The 21783-nt window shown below is 42.1% G+C and overlaps 1 protein-coding gene across 2 annotated transcripts in view; it reads left to right on the forward strand.

Annotated features, from left to right (window-relative positions):
• The first annotated feature begins 407 nt into the window (after positions 1-407).
• Positions 408-21783, forward strand: part of TMC8 (transmembrane channel like 8) — a 216632-nt gene continuing 195256 nt past the window's right edge. Inside the window, exon 1 of one of the 2 annotated variants that reach the window (XM_053706053.1) lies at positions 408-498. The gene's annotated coding sequence lies outside the window, so the exon portion shown is untranslated. Of the gene's footprint in view, positions 590-21783 lie in introns of both variants that reach the window. The other variant, XM_053706045.1, reaches the window with a different exon arrangement.

The raw sequence follows: 21783 nt of genomic DNA on the forward strand, positions 1-21783 counted from the left end.
GTAGATTAGTGTTTACAGAATTGGAAGATAACAATCTCTTAAAGGAACAAAATTAAGCTTTTATGATTCAGGTAGAGCATGCAATTCTAAACAACTTCCATTATAAAAATGAGCACAGTTTCTGTATATGCACACTTTCTGAGGCTCCAGAACCTAATGAGACTCTACCAGAATTCAAAGTATAAACATATGTGTATTTTATAATTGGCTGATGGCTTTCACATAATGCAGGGCGGAGGAATAATGAACTAACTTAGAAATTTGTCAGAAAAAAGTGAAATTCAACGCTGTTGCATTACCTTTTATTATAGTACAATTCTCCTGTATTTAATGGTCCTTTAATGATCAGTGAAAAAGTTAGGTCGATGAACTATATCAAGTTCATGTCTTCATTTTTTATAGGGCAACAAGTCTCATAGTTTCATCTGAGCTATTCTATTTCCAGCAGCTCTGAAGAAGTAGAGGTCTGGGAATATGTATGGGAAGACAGTGGAATAGGTATGTTCATATGTGGAGGAAATTCAATTTGATTGCTGTAGCCTATCCCATCCCACATATGGCAGAGACAATTGTGCCGCTAAATCAAAAGGTATGTAGAGAAGGCTGGCAATTTTGAGAAATGATGGAAAGGTGTTACCCTACATGTATACAAGAAGGGCATAGTGAAAGGTAAATAGCAGACGCTTTTGCTTTAGTGAAATACAATAGTTTCTGAAGTACAGTGATTATTTTCGCTTCTTTTTTTCTTCAATATTAATCACTGAAATAAGTTTATAATTGTTTTTTTTATTATTTTTTGGCTTGCCTTTATTCGGTTTTGGAATTGTAATAATTGAAGCCTCATGGAATTTAAGGGATAGGAAAGTAAAAATTAAACTTGCATTATTCAGATAGAGCATGTAATTTTAAGACACTTTTAAATTCACTATTTCTTCTATAAGGTACGACGAGTCCACGGATTCATCCTTTACTTGTGGGATATTATCCTTCTGCTAACAGGAAGTGGCAAAGAGCACCACAGCAGAGCTGTCTATAAAGCTCCTCCCTTAGCTCCACCCCCCAGTCATTCTCTTTGCCTACTCTAAGTACTAGGAAGGGTAAAGTGAAAGAGGTGATAAAATATTAGTTTTTAATTTCTTCAAGCAAGAGTTTTTTGTTTTAAATGGTACCGGTGTGTACTATTTACTCTCAGGCAACAGATGGATGAAGACTGCTGCCTGGAGGATGATGATCTTAGCATTTGTGTAACTAAGATCCAGTGCTGTTCCCACAGAGGCTAAGGAGTACAAGAAACTTCAGTGTGAGAAAAGTTTTCATGCTATATAGCAGTGAGGTATGTTCAGTCATTTTTTCTGGAGAGACTGTGTATTTCAGAAAGGCTGACAGTATTCCTATGAGTAAGGGTAAGCAGTAATCCTAAGAGCTATAGAAAGGCATTACTAAGCTTGAGAGGTCCCAACGCTGCTTTTTAACGCCCGCTGGTATTACGAGTCTGGCAGGTCAATTGTGTATCCTATCTTTTCAATGGGATTTTCCTAACGCCGGTATTACAAGTCTTGGAAAAAGTGAGCGGTACAGCCTCTCCTGTTAAGACTCGTACCGAGTCAGTAGTTAAGAGTTTTATGGGCTAACGTTGTAGCATAAAACTCTTAACTAAAGTGCTAAAAAGTACACTAACACCCATAAACCACCTATTAACCCCTAAACCGAAGCCCCCCCTCACATCGCAAACACTTAAATACATTTTTTAACTGCTAATCTGCCGACAGGACATCGCCGCCACTGTAATAAAAATATTAACCCCTAAACCGCCACACTCCCGCATCGCAAACACTAGCTAAATTTTATTAACCCCTAATCTGCCATCCCTAACATCTCCGACACCTACCTACATTTATCAACCCCTAATCTGCCGCCACTATATTAAATGTATTAACCCCTAAACCCTAAGTCTAACCCTAACCCCCCTAACTTAAAGGGACAGTCTACACCAGAATTTTTATTGTTTTAAAAGATAGATAATCCCTTTATTACCCAGTCCCCAGTTTTGCATAACCAACACAGTTATAATAATATACTTTTAACCTCTGTGATTATCTTGTATCTAAGCCTTTGCAAACTGCCCCTTTTTTCAGTTCTTCTGACAGACTTGCAGTCTAAACATACGTTTAGACCCAGGATAAGAAAATAAAGGTCTTTTAAATTGATATGGTGGCTGGAGTTCTTTGAAGTTTGTGATTGTGCTGTGGACCTGGCAAGTCTGCTGCTCCGTGCCCCATAAGAGAAAGATTCAGGTGTGCTGTTTTCCACTTATTAGACTTGCAGTCTAGCCAATCAGTGATGGCTCCCAGATAACTTCACGTGCACAAGCACAGTGTTATCTATATGAAATACCTGAACTAACACCCTCTAGTGGTGAAAAACTGTTAAAATGCAATCTGAAAGAGGTGGGCTTCAAGGTCTAAGAAATTAACATATGAACCTCCTAGGTTAAGCTTTCAACTAAGAATACCAAGAGAACAAAGCAAAATTGGTGATAAAAGTAAATTGGAAAATTGTTTAAAATTATTTTGGCCTAGACTGTCTCTTTAAATATAATTTAAAATAATCGAAAAAAATTACTACAATTAAATAAATTATTCCTATTTAAAACTAAATACTTACCTATAACATAAACCCTAAGCTAGCTACAATATAACTAATAATTACATTGTAGCTATCTCAGGGTTTATTTTTATTTTACAGGCAACTTTGTATTTATTTTAACTAGGTACAATAGTTATTAAATAGTTATTAACTATTTAATAACTTCCTAGTTAAAATAAGTACAAATTTACCTGTAAAATAAACCCTAACCTAAGTTACAATTACACCTAACACTACACTATAATTAAATTACCTAAATTAACTACAATTAATTACAATTAAATTAAATAAAGTACGGAACACCCCCCCCCACTAAATTACAGAAAATAATTACAAGAATTAATTACACCTAATCTAATCCCCCTAAAAAAATAAAAAAAAGCCCCCCGACGACTAACACTAAATGACGGTACCTTTTGTGATGTAGGTGTCGGCGATGTCGGGGGCGGCAGATTAGGGGTTAATAAGTGTAAGATTAGGGGTGTTTAGACTTGGGGTTCATGTTAGGGTGTTAGGTGTAGACATAAAAAGTATTTCTCTTGTTAAGTGTATCCAGTCCACGGATCATCCATTACTTGTGGGATATATTCCCTTCCCAACAGGAAGTTGCAAGAGGATCACCCACAGCAGAGCTGCTATATAGCTCCTCCCCTCACATGTCATATCCAGTCATTCTCTTGCAACCCTCAACATAGATGGAGGTCGTGAGAGGACTGTGGTAAATCACGTAAGCTAGCTAATGCATTAGTTTGGTCAAATGTACAATGGCATCAGAAACAACCGGCTAAGAACTCCGGATTCGCCATCCAGGCGCGGAGAGCGCTATGGCTTAAATCCTGGTCAGCTGATGTGACTTCTAAATCTAAATGACTTAATATTCCTTTCAAGGGGCAGACCTTATTCGGGCCCGGCTTGAAAGAAATTATTGCTGACATTACTGGAGGTAAGGGTCATACCCTTCCTCAGGACAGGGCCAAATCAAAGGCCAAACAGTCTAATTTTCGTGCCTTTCGAAATTTCAAGGCAGGAGCAGCATCAACTTCCTCCGCTCCAAAACAGGAAGGAACTGTTGCTCGTTACAGACAGGCCTGGAAAACTAACCAGTCCTGGAACAAGGGCAAGCAGGCCAGAAAACCTACTACTGCCTCCAAGACAGCATGAAGGAACGGCCCCCTATCCGGAAACGGATCTAGTGGGGGGCAGACTTTCTCTCTTCGCCCAGGCGTGGGCAAGAGATGTCCAGGATCCCTGGGCGTTGGAGATCATATCTCAGGGATATCTTCTGGACTTCAAAGCTTCTCCTCCTCGAGGGAGATTCCATCTATCAAGGTTATCAGAAAACCAGATAAAGAAAGAGGCATTCCTACGCTGTGTACAAGACCTCCTAGTAATGGGGGTGATCCACCCTGTTCCGCGGACGGAACAAGGGCAGGGATTTTACTCAAATCTGTTTGTGGTTCCCAAGAAAGAGGGAACCTTCAGACCAATCTTGGACCTAAAGATCTTAAACAAATTCCTAAGAGTTCCATCATTCAAAATGGAAACTACTCGAACCATCCTACCCATGATCCAAGAGGGTCAGTACATGACCACAGTGGACTTAAAGGATGCCTACCTTCACATACCGATTCACAAAGATCATTATCGTTACCTGAGATTTGCCTTTCTAGACAGGCATTACCAGTTTGTAGCTCTTCCCTTCGGGTTGGCTACGGCCCAGGAGAATCTTTACAAAGGTTCTGGGCTCACTTCTGGCGGTTCTAAGACCGCGAGGCATAGCGGTGGCTCCGTATCTAGACGACATCCTGATACAGGCGTCAAGCTTTCAAAATTGCCAAGTCTCATACAGAGATAGTTCTGGCATTCCTGAGGTCGCATGGGTGGAAAGTGAACGTGGAAAAGAGTTCTCTATCACCACTCACAAGAGTCTCCTTCCTAGGGATTCTTATAGATTCTATAGAGATGAAAATTTACCTGACGGAGTCCAGGTTATCAAAACTTCTAAATGCTTGCCGTGTCCTTCATTCCATTCCACGCCCGTCATTGGCTCAGTGCATGGAAGTAATTGGCTTAATGGTAGCGGCAATGGACATAGTGCCATTTGCGCGCCTGCATCTCAGACCACTGCAATTATGCATGTTAAGTCAGTGAAATGGGGATTACTCAGATTTGTCCCCTCTACTAAATCTGGATCAAGAGACCAGAGATTCTCTTCTCTGGTGGCTTTCTCGGATCCATCTGTCCAAGGGCATGACCTTTCGCAGGCCAGATTGGACGATTGTAACAGATGCCAGCCTTCTAGGTTGGGGCGCAGTCTGGAACTCCCTGAAGGCTCAGGGATCGTGGACTCAGGAGGAGAAACTCCTCCCAATAAATATTCTGGAGTTAAGAGCAATATTCAAGGCTCTTCTAGCTTGGCCTCAGTTAGCAACACTGAGTTTCATCAGATTTCAGTCGGACAACATCACGACTGTGGCTTACATCAACCATCAAGGGGGAACCAGGAGTTCCCTAGCGATGTTAGAAGTCTCAAAGATAATTCGCTGGGCAGAGTCTCACTCTTGCCACCTGTCAGCGATCCACATCCCAGGCGTGGAGAACTGGGAGGCGGACTTTCTAAGTCGCCAGACTATTCATCCGGGGGAGTGGGAACTTCATCCGGAGGTGTTCGCTCAACCGATTCATCGTTGGGGCAAACCAGAACTGGATCTCATGGCGTCTCGCCAGAACGCCAAGCTTCCTCGTTACGGATCCAGGTCCAGGGACCCGGGAGCGGCGCTGATAGATGCCCTAGCAGCCCCTTGGGTTTTCAACATGGCTTATGTGTTTCCACCGTTTCCGCTGCTGCCTCGACTGATTGCCAAGATCAAACAGGAGAGAGAATCAGTGATTCTGATAGCGCCTGCGTGGCCACGCAGGACCTGGTATGCAGACCTAGTGGACATGTCGTCCTGTCCACCATGGTCTCTGCCTCTGAGGCAGGACCTTCTAATACAAGGTCCTTTCAACCATCCAAATCTAATTTCTCTGAGGCTGACTGCATGGAGATTGAACGCTTGATCCTATCAAAGCGTGGCTTCTCAGAGTCAGTTATTGATACCTTAATACAGGCACGGAAGCCTGTTACCAGAAAAATCTACCATAAGATATGGCGTAAATACTTATATTGGTGCGAATCCAAGAGTTACTCATGGAGTAAGGTTAGGATTCCTAGAATATTGTCCTTTCTACAAGAGGGTTTGGAAAAGGGCTTATCTGCTAGTTCGTTAAAGGGACAGATTTCTGCTCTGTCTATTCTTTTGCACAAGCGTCTGGCAGAAGTTCCAGACGTCCAGGCTTTTTGTCAGGCTTTGGCTAGGATTAAGCCTGTGTTTAAAAATGTTGCTCCTCCGTGGAGCTTAAACTTGGTTCTTAAAGTTCTCCAAGGAGTTCCGTTTGAACCGTTTCATTCCATTGATATTAAGCTTTTATCTTGGAAAGTTCTGTTTTTGATGGCTATTTCCTCGGCTCGAAGAGTCTCTGAGTTATCTGCCTTACATTGTGATTCTCCTTATCTGATTTTCCATTCAGACAAGGTAGTTCTGCGTACTAAACCTGGGTTTTTACCTAAGGTAGTTTCTAACAGGAATATCACTCAAGAGATTGTTGTTCCATCATTGTGCCCTAATCCTTCTTCAAAGAAGGAACGTCTTTTGCATAATCTGGACGTAGTCCGTGCCCTGAAGTTCTATCTACAGGCAACTAAAGATTTTCGTCAAACTTCTTCCCTGTTTGTCGTTTACTCTGGACAGAGGAGAGGTCAAAAAGCTTCGGCAACCTCTCTCTCCTTGTGGCTTCGTAGCATAATACGTTTAGCCTATGAGACTGCTGGACAGCAGCCCCCTGAAAGGATTACAGCTCATTCTACTAGAGTTGTGGCTTCCACCTGGGCCTTTAAGAATGAGGCCTCTGTTGAACAGATTTGCAAGGCTGCGACTTGGTCTTCGCTTCACACCTTTTCAAAATTTTACAAATTTGACACTTTTGCTTCTTCGGAGGCTGTTTTTGGGAGAAAGGTTCTACAGGCAGTGGTTCCTTCCGTTTAAGTTCCTGCCTTGTCCCTCCCATCATTCGTGTACTTTAGCTTTGGTATTGGTATCCCACAAGTAATGGATGATCCGTGGACTGGATACACTTAACAAGAGAAAACATAATTTATGCTTACCTGATAAATTTATTTCTCTTGTAGTGTATCCAGTCCACGGCCCGCCCTGTCTTTTTAAGGCAGATCTAAATTTTAATTAAAAACTCCAGTCACCACTGCACCCTATGGTTTCTTGTTTTGTTTTGGTCGAATGACTGGATATGACATGTGAGGGGAGGAGCTATATAGCAGCTCTGCTGTGGGTGATCCTCTTGCAACTTCCTGTTGGGAAGGGAATATATCCCACAAGTAATGGATGATCCGTGGACTGGATACACTACAAGAGAAATAAATTTATCAGGTAAGCATAAATTATGTTTTTCCCATAGGAATCAATGGGGCTGCGTTAGAAGCTGCTTTTTTGCAGGTGTTAGGTTTTTTTTCAGCCGATTCTCCCCCATTGATTCCTATGGGGAAATCGTGCACGAGCATGTTTAGCCAGCTCACCGCTACCGTAAGCAGCAGTGGTATTGAGGTGAGATGTGGAGCTAAATTTTGCTCTCCGCTCACTTTTTTGCGGCTAACTCCGGGTTTAAAAGAACCTGTAATACCAGCGTTGTTTTAGGTGATCGGTGAGCTGAAACTGCTCGTTAACACCGCAAGCCTTACTAGACAAAAACTCGTAATCTAGCCGTATAGTTTTTATCTTTGAATATTATTTTGTAATGTAGGTTTCTCTCCTCCACATCTAGGACCATTCATAGTGAAATAAACATCTAGCTAGCTTAATATTACTATTTTAAAATGCAGTACTGACTACAAGACTTTTAGATAATCTTGCCAGACCAGAAAGCTTTAGAGAAGATGTGCACTTGCAATACTATAGCTTTTTAAGTGGACTTGCTGTGGACTTTCAAAAGCTCCACTTTTTTAATGGTTAACTTTAGTTTCTCTTTCCTGAGAATCAATGCATGAGCCATTTTGTGAGCCACTTGTATTTCATACAATGTGATACATGGTTGTATAAAGGAAGCACCTTGCATCTTGTGATGTAGCACTGCTTGTTTGATCAAGAGACCTTAAAGATAAACTTTAAGGGATAATCACCTTGAGATTTTTATATAATATGTTTAGTTATACGTAATGCAACAACTTTGCAGTATACTTTCATTATTTTTGCCCCCTTTTCATGTATCTTAGCTATGAAAATTGTACATTGTAGATTTTCTAATTCTGCTGTCCTAATAAGGAGATCCCTGCTACAAATCTGATATCTGTTTATTTGTTTGTAAAATATATATATCTATGCCTAAATATCTATAGTCACGTTGATTGGAGTAGCCGTTTTAGTCCAGAGATTTAGATATCAAAATAACAGGAGTATTGCATTGAGCAATGATAACTTTTTATTGGACTAACTATACATTTATATGATGACAAGCTTTCGGAAGAGTGTCTTCCTTTTTCAAGTCTGAAGCAAATACTGACCAATTTGATGGAATTTACAGATTATATCTTAAAACACAGGCTAAAAAGACAAATTGTTACAGAGGTCTGAATGCAGGGGGAGTAGGGGGTGTTGTAAAAATCATGATGGGTGTTTAGGAGACAGGCAGATAGTGTCAGTAAAAGATAACAGGCAGGGGAAATATATGGTTATACTATATAACCATATATTTCCCCTGCCTGTTATTTTTATCAGAAATTGTATTTATGAGCGTAATAGTTTATTTTAATGTTTTTTATGTGTTTGGTGAATATTTTCTTTTAACCATTACACTTTACAATTGGTTTTCAATTGCGCTAATCGGTAGACCGCAAATTTTGTTTGCACTCGAGCACAATCATTTACTTTCAACTTAACAATATGTGCGCTATTTAGCGCGGTCACAATATTGCTTATCACAACCCGTGCTATAATCTAGCCCTAAATAGTTTACATTTCAGCAATAAAAATTTCTGGGTTTACTGTCTCTTTAAGACAAGTGCAGTACTGTGTTTGGATGCGATATAACAGTTGCATTATAGACAATGGAATTTTTTGCAATAAAGTAAAATAAATAAACCTGACTCAGGATTATATCATTACTATAGTAGTGAGCGATCTAATCATAATCAGTAATAAAAAAAAGGTAATAATCTATACATTCTCTATTTATGCATAGAAATAGCTGATGATAAGCTATATTTCACAAGAATTATTTTATAAGCATACGTTTAGTATAACTAACACTATTAGCTTGTAGGTCTCATTACCTGCAATTGTAAGTAAGCTTTACCACTCTGTAAGTAAACCATTGTCTAAACGCTTTACTAAGCTAGTTTATAATCACCTAGAAAGGCAGGTTATCTATCTTTATATTTCCAACAAATGCCCATTTCTCCTGTTAAGTGTGATCAGTCCACGGGTCATCATTACTTCTGGGATATTACTCCTCCCCAACAGGAAGTGCAAGAGGATTCACCCAGCAGAGCTGCTATATAGCTCCTCCCCTCTACGTCACCTCCAGTCATTCTCTTGCACCCAACAACTAGATAGGATGTGTGAGAGGACTATGGTGATTATATTTAGTTTTATATCTTCAATCAAAAGTTTGTTATTTTATAATAGCACCGGAGTGTGTTATTCCTTCTCTGGTAGAATTTGAAGAAGAATCTACCTGAGTTTTTACTATGATTTTAGCCGGCGTAGTTAAGATCATATTGCTGTTTCTCGGCCATCTGAGGAGAGGTAAACTTCAGATCAGGGGACAGCGGGCAGATTAATCTGCAAAGAGGTATGTAGCAGCTTATTATTTTCTGACAATGGAATTGATGAGAAAATTCTGCCATGCCGATATAATGTAAAGTCAACTGGTATCAGGCTGTCATGTATGTATATTTTACACTTCAGTATTCTGGGGAATGGCACTTCACTGGAATTATACTGTGTGCATAAGACTTTAGCCTAATTTGCAGGGACTAGCAACAGGCTTTTTAATAACAATTTATTTATGTTAAACGTTTTTTGCTGGCATGTAAAATCGTTTCATTTTCTGAGGTACTGGGTGAATAAAATGTTTTGGGCATTATTTTTTCCACTTGGCAGTTGTTTTGTTTAATTTATGACAGTTTACTGATCTCTCTCACTGTTGTGTGTGAGGGGGAGGGGCCTTTTTTGGCGCTTTTGCTACGCATCAAAAAATTCAGTCAGAAGCTCATTGTATTTCCTGCATGATCCGGTTCATCTCTACAGAACTCAGGGGTCTTCAAAACTTGTTTTGAGGGAGGTAATCACTCACAGCAGAGCTGTGAGATTGTAGTTGACTGTGATAAAAAACGTTTATTTCTGTAACTTTTTTTCTGCTATCAGGGTTAGTTATCCTTTGCTAATGGGAACAAGCCTTTGCTAAAATTGTGTTTTTTACAAAGATTTGATGCTATAACCTTTCAGTTTATTAACTTCAACTGTCATAACTCTTTCTGTGCTTCTTATAGGCACAGTACGTTTTCATATTATAGTAAATTACTTGAAAAGTATTTCCAAGTTGCTAGTTTATTTGCTAGTGTGTTAAACATGTCTGATTCAGAGGAAGACATCTGTGCTATATGTGCTAATGCCAAAGTGGAGCCCAATAGAAATTTATGTACTAACTGCATTGATGCTACTTTAAATAAAAATCAATCTGTACAAATTGAACACATTTCACCAAACAACGAGGGGAGAGTTATGCCGACTAACTCACCTCACGTGTCAGTACCTGCATCTCCCGCTCGGGAGGTGCGTGATATTGTGGCGCCGAGTACATCTGGGCGGCCATTACAGATCACATTACAGGATATGGCTACTGTTATGACTGAAGTTTTGGCTAAATTACCAGAACTAAGAGGTAAGCGTGATCACTCTGGGGTGAGAACAGAGTGCGCTGATAATGTTAGGGCCATGTCAGATACTGCGTCACAACTTGCAGAACATGAGGACGGAGAGCTTCATTCTGCGGCTGACGGTTCTGATCCAAACAGATTGGATTCAGATATTTCAAATTTTAAATTTAAGCTGGAAAACCTCCGTGTATTACTAGGGGAGGTGTTAGCGGCTCTGAATGATTGTAACACAGTTGCAATACCAGAAAAAATGTGTAGGTTGGATAAATATTTTGCGGTACCGTCGAGTACTGACGTTTTTCCTATACCTAAGAGACTTACTGAAATTGTTACTAAGGAGTGGGATAGACCCGGTGTGCCGTTCTCACCCCCTCCGATATTTAGAAAGATGTTTCCAATAGACACCACCACACGGGACTTATGGCAAACGGTCCCTAAGGTGGAGGGAGCAGTTTCTACTTTAGCTAAGCGTACCACTATCCCGGTGGAGGATAGCTGTGCCTTTTCAGATCCAATGGATAAAAAGTTAGAGGGTTACCTTAAGAAAATGTTTGTTCAACAAGGTTTTATATTGCAACCCCTTGCATGCATTGCGCCTGTCACGGCTGCAGCAGCATTTTGGTTTGAGTCTCTGGAAGAGACACTTGAATCAGCTCCATTAGATGAGATTACACACAAGCTTAAAGCTCTTAAGTTAGCTAACTCATTTATTTCAGATGCCGTAGTACATTTAACTAAGCTTACGGCTAAGAATTCCGGATTCGCCATTCAGGCGCGCAGAGCACTGTGGCTAAAATCCTGGTCAGCTGATGTTACTTCTAAGTCTAAATTACTTAATATACCTTTCAAAGGGCAGACCTTATTCGGGCCCGGATTGAAAGAAATTATCGCTGACATTACAGGAGGTAAAGGCCATGCCCTGCCTCAAGACAGAGCCAAACCTAAGGCTAGACAGTCTAATTTTCGTTCCTTTCGGAATTTCAAAGCAGGAGCAGCATCAACTTCCTCTGCTCCAAAACAAGAAGGATCTGTTGCTCGCTACAGACAAGGCTGGAGACCTAACCAGTCCTGGAACAAGGGCAAGCAGGCCAGGAAACCTGCTGCTGCCCCTAAAACAGCATGAATTGAGGGCCCCCGATCCGGGAACGGATCTAGTGGGGGGCAGACTTTCTCTCTTCGCCCAGGCTTGGGCAAGAGATGTCCAGGATCCCTGGGCGCTAGAGATAATATCTCAGGGATACCTTCTGGACTTCAAATACTCTCCCCCAAGAGAGAGATTTCATCTGTCAAGGTTGTCAACAAACCAATTAAAGAAAGAGGCGTTTCTACGCTGCGTACAAGAGCTTTTATTAATGGGAGTAATCCATCCAGTTCCACGGTCGGAACAGCGACAAGGGTTTTACTCAAATCTGTTTGTGGTTCCCAAAAAAGAGGGAACTTTCTCCTGTTAAGTGTGGTCAGTCCACGGGTCATCATTACTTCTGGGATATTATCTCCTCCCCTACAGGAAGTGCAAGAGGATTCACCCAGCAGAGCTGCTACATAGCTCCTCCCCTCTACATCACCTCCAGTCATTCTCTTGCACCCAACGAATAGATAGGATGTGTGAGAGGACTGTGGTGATTTAATTAGTTTATTACCTTCAATCAAAAGTTTGTTATTTTATAATAGCACCGGAGTGTGTTATTCATTCTCTGGTAGAATTTGAAGAAGAATCTACCAGAGTTTTTTCTATGATTTTAGCCTGAGTAGTTAAGATCATATTGCTGTTTCTCGGCCATCTGAGGAGAGGTAAACTTCAGATCAGGGGACAGCAGGCAGATTAATCTGCAAAGAGGTATGTAGCAGTTTGTTATTTTCTGACATGGAATTGATGAGAAAATCCTGCCATACCGTTATAATGTAAACTCAGCCTTAAATGCAGTAGATGTAGCTGGTATCAGGCTGTCATGTATGTATATTTTACACTTCAGTATTCTGGGGAATGGTACTTCACTGGATTTATACTGTATGCATAGACTTAACCTAATTTGCAGGGACTTGCAATAGGTTTTAAATAACAATTAATTTATTGAGGTTAAACGTTTTTTTGCTGGCATGTAAAAACGTTTATTTCTCTGAGGTACTGGGTGAAAAAATGTTTTGGGCACTATTTTTTCCACTTGGCAATAGTTTTTGTTTAAATTAAAGCAGTTCACTGATCTCTCTCACTGTTATGTGTGAGGGGGAGGGGCCATTTTTGGCGCTTTTACTACGCATCAAAAAACTCAGTCAGAGGTTCATTTTCTTCCTGCATGATCCGGTTCATCTCTACAGAACTCAGGGATCTCCAAAGCCTTTTTTTGAGGGAGGTAATCATCACAGCAGAGCTGTGAAGATTGTAGTTGACTGTGATAAAAAACGTTTATTTGTGTATTTTTTTCTGCTGCCTGGGTTAGTTATCCTTTGCTAATGGGAACAATCCTTTGCTAAAATTGTATATTTCTGACAAAGATTGATACTATAACTTAATTATTTTCAACTGTCATAATTTTTTCTGTGCTTCTTATAGGCACAGTTCGTTTTCATATTATTATAAATTACTTGAAAAAGCATTTCCAAGTTGCTAGTTAATTGCTAGTGTGTTAAACATGTCTGATTCAGAGGAAGATACATGTGCTATATGTGCTAATGCCAAAGTGGAGCCCAATAGAAGTTTATGTACTAACTGTATTGATGCTACTTTAAATAAAAGTCAATCTGTACAAATTGAACATATTTCACCAGACAACGAGGGGAGAGTTATGCCGACTAACTCGCCTCACGTGTCAGTACCTGCATCTCCCGCTCGGGAGGTGCGTGATATTGTAGCGCCGAGTACATCTGGGCGGCCATTTCAAATCACATTACAGGATATGGCTACTGTTATGACTGAAGTTTTGGCTAAATTACCAGAACTTAGAGGCAAGCGTGATCACTCTGGGGTGAGAACAGAGTGCGCTGATAATATTAGGGCCATGTGAGACACTGCGTCACAGGCGGCAGAACATGAGGACGGAGAACTTCATTCTGTGGGTGACAGTTCTGATCCAAATAGATTGGATTCAGATATTTCAAATTTTAAATTTAAGCTGGAAAACCTCCGTGTATTACTAGGGGAGGTGTTAGCGGCTCTGAATGATTGTAACACAGTTGCAATACCAGAGAAAATGTGTAGGTTGGATAAATATTTTGCGGTACCGGCGAGTACTGATGTTTTTCCTATACCTAAGAGACTTACTGAAATTGTTACTAAGGAGTGGGATAGGCCCGGTGTGCCGTTCTCACCCCCTCCGATATTTAGAAAAATGTTTCCAATAGACGCCACCACACGGGACTTATGGCAAACGGTCCCTAAGGTGGAGGGAGCAGTTTCTACTTTAGCTAAGCGTACCACTATCCCGGTGGAGGATAGCTGTGCCTTTTCAGATCCAATGGATAAAAAATTAGAGGGTTACCTTAAGAAAATGTTTGTTCAACAAGGTTTTATATTGCAACCTCTTGCATGTATTGCGCCTGTCACGGCTGCAGCAGCATTTTGGTTTGAGTCTCTGGAAGAGACACTTCAATCATCTACACTAGATGAGATTACAGACAAACTTAAAGCCCTTAAGTTAGCTAACTCATTTATTTCAGATGCCGTAGTACATTTAACTAAACTTACGGCTAAGAATTCCGGATTTGCCATTCAGGCACGCAGAGCACTGTGGCTAAAATCCTGGTCAGCTGATGTTACTTCTAAATCTAAATTGCTTAATATACCTTTCAAAGGGCAAACCTTATTCGGGCCCGGGTTGAAGGAGATTATCGCTGACATTACAGGAGGTAAAGGCCATGCCCTGCCTCAGGACAAAGCCAAACCTAGGGCTAGACAGTCTAATTTTCGTTCCTTTCGTAATTTCAAAGCAGGAACAGCATCAACCTCCTCTGCACCAAAACAGGAAGGAGCTGTTGCTCGCTACAGACAAGGCTGGAAACCTAACCAGTCCTGGAACAAAGGCAAGCAGGCCAGGAAACCTGCTGCTGCCCCTAAGACAGCATGAATCGAGGGCCCCCGATCCGGGACCGGATCTAGTAGGGGGCAGACTTTCTCTCTTCGCCCAGGCTTGGGCAAGAGATGTTCAGGATCCCTGGGCGTTAGAGATCATATCTCAGGGATACCTTCTGGACTTCAAATCCTCTCCCCCAAGAGGGAGATTTCATCTGTCAAGGTTATCAACAAACCAAATAAAGAAAGAAGCGTTCCTACGCTGCGTACAAGATCTTTTATTAATGGGAGTGATCCATCCAGTTCCGCGGTCGGAACAAGGACAAGGGTTTTACTCAAATCTGTTTGTAGTTCCCAAAAAAGAGGGAACTTTCAGGCCAATCTTGGATTTAAAGATCCTAAACAAATTCCTAAGAGTTCCATCGTTCAAGATGGAAACGATTCGAACAATTTTGCCCATGATCCAAGAGGGTCAGTACATGACCACAGTGGATTTAAAGGATGCTTACCTTCACATACCGATTCACAGAAATCATTACCGGTATCTAAGGTTTGCCTTTCTAGACAGGCATTACCAGTTTGTAGCTCTTCCATTCGGACTGGCTACGGCTCCAAGAATCTTCACAAAGGTTCTGGGTACTCTTCTGGCGGTACTAAGACCGCGAGGAATTTCGGTAGCTCCGTACCTAGACGACATTCTGATACAAGCTTCAAGCTTTCAAACTGCCAAGTCTCATACAGAGTTAGTACTGGCATTTCTAAGGTCGCATGGATGGAAGGTGAACGAAAAGAAGAGTTCTCTCTTTCCACTCACAAGAGTTCCCTTCTTGGGGACTCTGATAGATTCTGTAGAAATGAAGATTTACCTGACAGAAGACAGGTTAACAAAGCTTCAAAATGCATGCCGTGTCCTTCATTCCATTCAACACCCGTCAGTAGCTCAATGCATGGAGGTGATCGGCTTAATGGTAGCGGCAATGGACGTAGTACCTTTTGCACGCCTACATCTCAGACCGCTGCAATTGTGCATGCTAAGTCAGTGGAATGGGGATTACTCAGATTTGTCCCCCACTCTGAATCTGAATCAAGAGACCAGAAATTCTCTGCTATGGTGGCTTTATCGGCCACACCTGTCCAGGGGGATGCCATTCAGCAGGCCAGACTGGACAACTGTAACAACAGACGCCAGCCTACTAGGTTGGGGCGCTGTCTGGAATTCTCTGAAGGCTCAGGGACTATGGAATCAGGAGGAGAGTCTCCTTCCAATAAACATTCTGGAATTGAGAGCAGTTCTCAATGCCCTTCTGGCTTGGCCCCAGTTAACAACTCGGGGGTTCATCAGGTTTCAGTCGGACAACATCACGACTGTAGCTTACATCAACCATCAGGGAGGGACAAGAAGCTCCCTAGCAATGATGGAAGTATCAAAGATAATTCGCTGGGCAGAGTCTCACTCTTGCCACCTGTCTGCAATCCACATCCCGGGAGTGGAGAACTGGGAGGCGGATTTCTTAAGTCGTCAGACTTTTCATCCGGGGGAGTGGGAATTTCATCCGGAGGTCTTTGCCCAGATACTTCGACGTTGGGGCAAACCAGAGATAGATCTCATGGCGTCTCGTCAGAACGCCAAGCTTCCTCGCTACGGGTCCAGATCCAGGGATCCGGGAGCGGTTCTGATAGATGCTTTGACAGCACCTTGGACCTTCGGGATGGCTTATGTGTTTCCACCCTTCCCGATGCTTCCTCGATTGATTGCCAGAATCAAACAGGAGAGAGCATCAGTGATTCTAATAGCACCTGCATGGCCACGCAGGACTTGGTATGCAGATCTAGTGGACATGTCATCCTGTCCGCATTGGTCTCTACCTCTGAAACAGGACCTTCTGATCCAGGGTCCATTCAAACATCAAAATCTAACTTCTCTGAAGCTGACTGCTTGGAAATTGAACGCTTGATTTTATCAAAACGTGGGTTTTCTGAGCCAGTTATTGATACCTTAATACAGGCTAGGAAGCCTGTTACCAGAAGGATTTACCATAAAATATGGCGTAAATACTTATATTGGTGCGAATCCAAGAGTTACTCATGGAGTAAGGTTAGGATTCCAAGGATATTGTCTTTTCTACAAGAAGGTTTAGAAAAGGGGTTATCCGCTAGTTCTTTAAAGGGACAGATTTCAGCTCTGTCCATTCTTTTACACAAACGTCTGTCAGAAGTTCCGGACGTTCAAGCTTTTTGTCAGGCTTTAGCTAGGATCAAGCCTGTGTTTAAAACTGTTGCTCCGCCATGGAGTTTGAACTTAGTTCTTAATGTTTTACAGGGTGTTCCGTTTGAACCCCTTCATTCCATTGATATCAAGTTGTTATCTTGGAAAGTTCTGTTTTTAATGGCTATTTCCTCGGCTCGAAGAGTCTCTGAGTTATCTGCCTTACATTGTGATTCTCCTTATCTGATTTTTCATTCAGACAAGGTAGTTCTGCGTACTAAACCTGGGTTCCTACCTAAGGTGGTCACTAACAGGAATATCAATCAAGAGATTGTTGTTCCATCTTTGTGTCCTAATCCTTCCTCGAAGAAGGAACGTCTGCTACACAATCTAGATGTAGTCCGTGCCCTGAAATTTTATCTACAGGCAACTAAGGAGTTTCGTCAAACGTCTTCCCTGTTTGTCGTTTATTCTGGCCAGAGGAGAGGTCAAAAAGCTTCGGCTACCTCTCTCTCTTTTTGGCTTCGTAGCATAATACGATTAGCCTATGAGACTGCTGGACAGCAGCCTCCTGAAAGAATTACAGCTCATTCTACTAGAGCTGTGGCTTCCACTTGGGCCTTTAAGAATGAGGCTTCTGTTGAACAGATTTGCAAGGCTGCAACTTGGTCTTCGCTTCATACTTTTTCCAAATTTTACAAATTTGACACTTTTGCTTCTTCGGAGGCTGTTTTTGGGAGAAAGGTTCTTCAGGCAGTGGTTCCCTCCGTATAAAGAGCCTGCCTGTCCCTCCCGTCATCCGTGTACTTTTGCTTTGGTATTGGTATCCCAGAAGTAATGATGACCCGTGGACTGACCACACTTAACAGGAGAAAACAAAATTTATGCTTACCTGATAAATTCATTTCTCCTGTAGTGTGGTCAGTCCACGGCCCGCCCTGTTTTTTATGGCAGGCTAAAAAATTTTTTGGATTATACTCCAGTCACCACTACACCCTTGGGCTTCTCCTTTCTCGTTGGTCCTTTGGTCGAATGACTGGAGGTGACGTAGAGGGGAGGAGCTATGTAGCAGCTCTGCTGGGTGAATCCTCTTGCACTTCCTGTAGGGGAGGAGATAATATCCCAGAAGTAATGATGACCCGTGGACTGACCACACTACAGGAGAAATGAATTTATCAGGTAAGCATAAATTTTGTTTTCAGACCAATCCTGGATTTAAAGATCCTAAACAAATTCCTAAGAGTTCCATCGTTCAAAATGGAAACTATTCGGACAATCTTACCCATGATCCAAAAGGGTCAGTACATGACCACAGTGGATTTAAAAGATGCTTACCTTCACATACCGATCCACAAAGATCATTACCGGTATCTAAGGTTTGCCTTTCTAGACAGGCATTACCAGTTTGTAGCTCTTCCATTCGGATTGGCTACGGCTCCAAGAATCTTCACAAAGGTTCTGGGTGCTCTTCTGGCGGTACTAAGACCGCAAGGAATTTCGGTAGCTCCGTACCTAGACGACATTCTGATACAAGCTTCAAGCTTTCAAACTGCCAAGTCTCATACAGAGTTAGTACTGGCATTTCTAAGGTCGCATGGATAGAATGTGAACGAAAAGAAGAGTTCTCTCTTTCCACTAACAAGAGTTCCCTTCCTGGGGACTCTTATAGATTCTGTAGAAATGAAAATTTACCTGACAGAAGACAGGTTAACAAAACTTCAAAGTGCATGCCGTGTCCTTCATTCCATTCAACACCCGTCAGTGGCTCAATGCATGGAGGTAATCGGCTTAATGGTAGCGGCAATGGACATAGTTCCCTTTGCACGCCTACACCTCAGACCGCTGCAATTGTGCATGCTAAGTCAGTGGAATGGGGATTACTCAGACTTGTCCCCTTCTCTGAATCTGGATCAAGAGACCAGAAATTCTCTTCTATGGTGGCTTTCTCGGCCACATCTGTCCAGGGGGATGCCATTCAGCAGGCCAGACTGGACAATTGTTACAACAGACGCCAGCCTACTAGGTTGGGGCGCCGTCTGGAATTCTCTGAAGGCTCAGGGACAATGGAATCAGGAGGAGAGTCTCCTACCAATAAACATTCTGGAATTGAGAGCAGTTCTCAATGCCCTTCTGGCTTGGCCCCAGTTGACAACTCGGGGGTTCATCAGGTTTCAGTCGGACAACATCACGACTGTAGCCTACATCAACCATCAGGGAGGGACAAGCAGCTCCCTAGCAATGATGGAAGTATCAAAGATAATTCACTGGGCAGAGTCTCACTCTTGCCACCTGTCAGCAATCCGTCAGACTTTTCATCCGGGGGAGTGGGAACTTCATCCGGAGGTCTTTGCACAAATACTTCGACTTTGGGGCAAACCAGAGATAGACCTCATGGCGTCTCGACAGAACGCCAAGCTTCCTTGTTACGGGTCCAGATCCAGGGATCCGGGAGCGGTCCTGATAGATGCCTTGACAGCACCTTGGACCTTCAGGATGGCTTATGTGTTTCCACCCTTCCCGATGCTTCCTCGATTGATTGCCAGAATCAAACAGGAGAGAGCATCAGTGATTCTAATAGCGCCTGCATGGCCACGCAGGACTTGGTATGCAGATCTGGTGGACATGTCATCCTGTCCACCTTGGTTTCTACCTCTGAAACAGGACCTTCTGATACAGGGTCCTTTCAAACATCAAAATCTAACTTCTCTGAAGCTGACTGCTTGGAAATTGAACGCTTGATTTTGTCAAAACGTGGTTTTTCTGAGTCAGTTATTGATACCTTAATACAGGCTAGGAAGCCTGTTACCAGAAAGATTTACCATAAAATATGGCGTAAATACCTATATTGGTGCGAATCCAAAGGTTACTCTTGGAGTAAGGTTAGGATTCCTAGGATATTGTCTTTTCTACAAGAAGGTTTAGAAAAGGGTTTATCCGCTAGTTCCTTAAAGGGACAGATCTCAGCTCTGTCCATTCTGTTGCACAAACGTCTGTCAGAAGTTCCAGACGTTCAGGCTTTTTGTCAGGCTTTGGCCAGGATTAAGCCTGTGTTTAAGACTGTTGCTCCGCCATGGAGTTTAAACCTTGTTCTTAACGTTTTACAGGGCGTTCCGTTTGAACCCCTTCATTCCATTGATATAAAGTTGTTATCTTGGAAAGTTCTATTTTTAATGGCTATTTCCTCGGCTCGAAGAGTCTCTGAGTTATCAGCCTTACATTGTGATTCTCCTTATTTGATTTTTCACTCGGATAAGGTAGTTCTGCGTACTAAACCTGGGTTCTTACCTAAGGTAGTCACTAACAGGAATATCAATCAAGAGATTGTTGTTCCATCCTTGTGTCCAAATCCTTCTTCAAGGAAGGAACGACTTCTGCACAATCTGGATGTAGTTCGTGCCCTAAAATTTTATTTACAGGCAACTAAAGATTTTCGACAAACGTCTTCCCTGTTTGTCGTTTACTCTGGTCAGAGGAGAGGTCAAAAAGCTTCTGCTACCTCTCTCTCTTTTTGGCTTTGTAGCATAATACGTTTAGCTTATGAGACTGCTGGACAGCAGCCTCCTGAAAGAATTACAGCTCATTCCACTAGAGCTGTGGCTTCCACTTGGGCCTTTAAGAATGAGGCCTCTGTTGAACAGATTTGCAAGGCTGCAACTTGGTCTTCGCTTCATACTTTTTCCAAATTTTACAAATTTGACACTTTTGCTTCTTCGGAGGCTATTTTTGGGAGAAAGGTTCTTCAGGCAGTGGTTCCTTCTGTATAAAGAGCCTGCCTGTCCCTCCCGTCATCCGTGTACTTTTGCTTTGGTATTGGTATCCCAGAAGTAATGATGACCCGTGGACTGATCACACTTAACAGGAGAAAACATAATTTATGCTTACCTGATAAATTCCTTTCTCCTGTAGTGTGATCAGTCCACGGCCCACCCTGTTTTTTACGGCAGGTAAATATTTTTTAATTTATACTGCAGTCACCACTACACCCTTTGGCTTCTCCTTTCTCGTTGGTCCTTGGTCGAATGACTGGAGGTGACGTAGAGGGGAGGAGCTATATAGCAGCTCTGCTGGGTGAATCCTCTTGCACTTCCTGTTGGGGAGGAGTAATATCCCAGAAGTAATGATGACCCGTGGACTGATCACACTACAGGAGAAAGGAATTTATCAGGTAAGCATAAATTATGTTATTATTACAAAACTGCCGCGGATACCTCTCCCTTCCTTCTCAGCTCTGAAAGCAGCAGACTAAGGTCCGCTACAGTCCTCCGACTCCACTGTGGTCAGCCAGAAGAATGATGGTCCCCACATTTCTGAGTAGACATCCTCAGTCTAGTACAATCTCTTGGAGGTGCTTTTCCACGATAACAGCAGACTCATCTTTGGTTAAGGCTGTCTTCACCTCCGTAGAGAAGACTTGCAAAGCATCACCTTCCCACTCCTTCTCAGGTTGCTCACACACTAGCAGAAATAACTGTCCTCCCTGAGCTGCAAGCAAACACACACTACCCTTTTCAAATCCAAAATGATTTAGTAGGTGTGTAGAATGGCCTTCCAGTAAGTGGACCACCGCATCTAGTATTGTTTTATTACTAAGCTTGGCATTTGCCAATTAAGGGCCAGATTATGAGTGGCGTATTAATAGTTACGCGCAATCGAAAAGGGGTTTATTGTGGCTGTTTGCGTGTGGCGGATGTAGCGCTCATATTACAAGTTGAAAGTAAATGAGATGGCTTGAGTGCAATTGAAGTTAACGCACGTCGAGATAGTGCATCGTTAGAGCACTGGTTAATTGTTTTGTGAAACCAAAAAGTGTCAACAATACATATCAAAAATACATTCAAAAGTACAGATGCACTCATAATAACATTATATAATAAAATTATTTTTAAAAAAAATTGCACAAAAAAGCTACAAGGGCTCAAATATATGAGGTCTCAGATG

Source organism: Bombina bombina, chromosome 1, assembly GCF_027579735.1.
Source record: "Bombina bombina isolate aBomBom1 chromosome 1, aBomBom1.pri, whole genome shotgun sequence".
In the NCBI taxonomy this organism is placed as follows: Eukaryota; Metazoa; Chordata; class Amphibia; order Anura; family Bombinatoridae; genus Bombina; species Bombina bombina.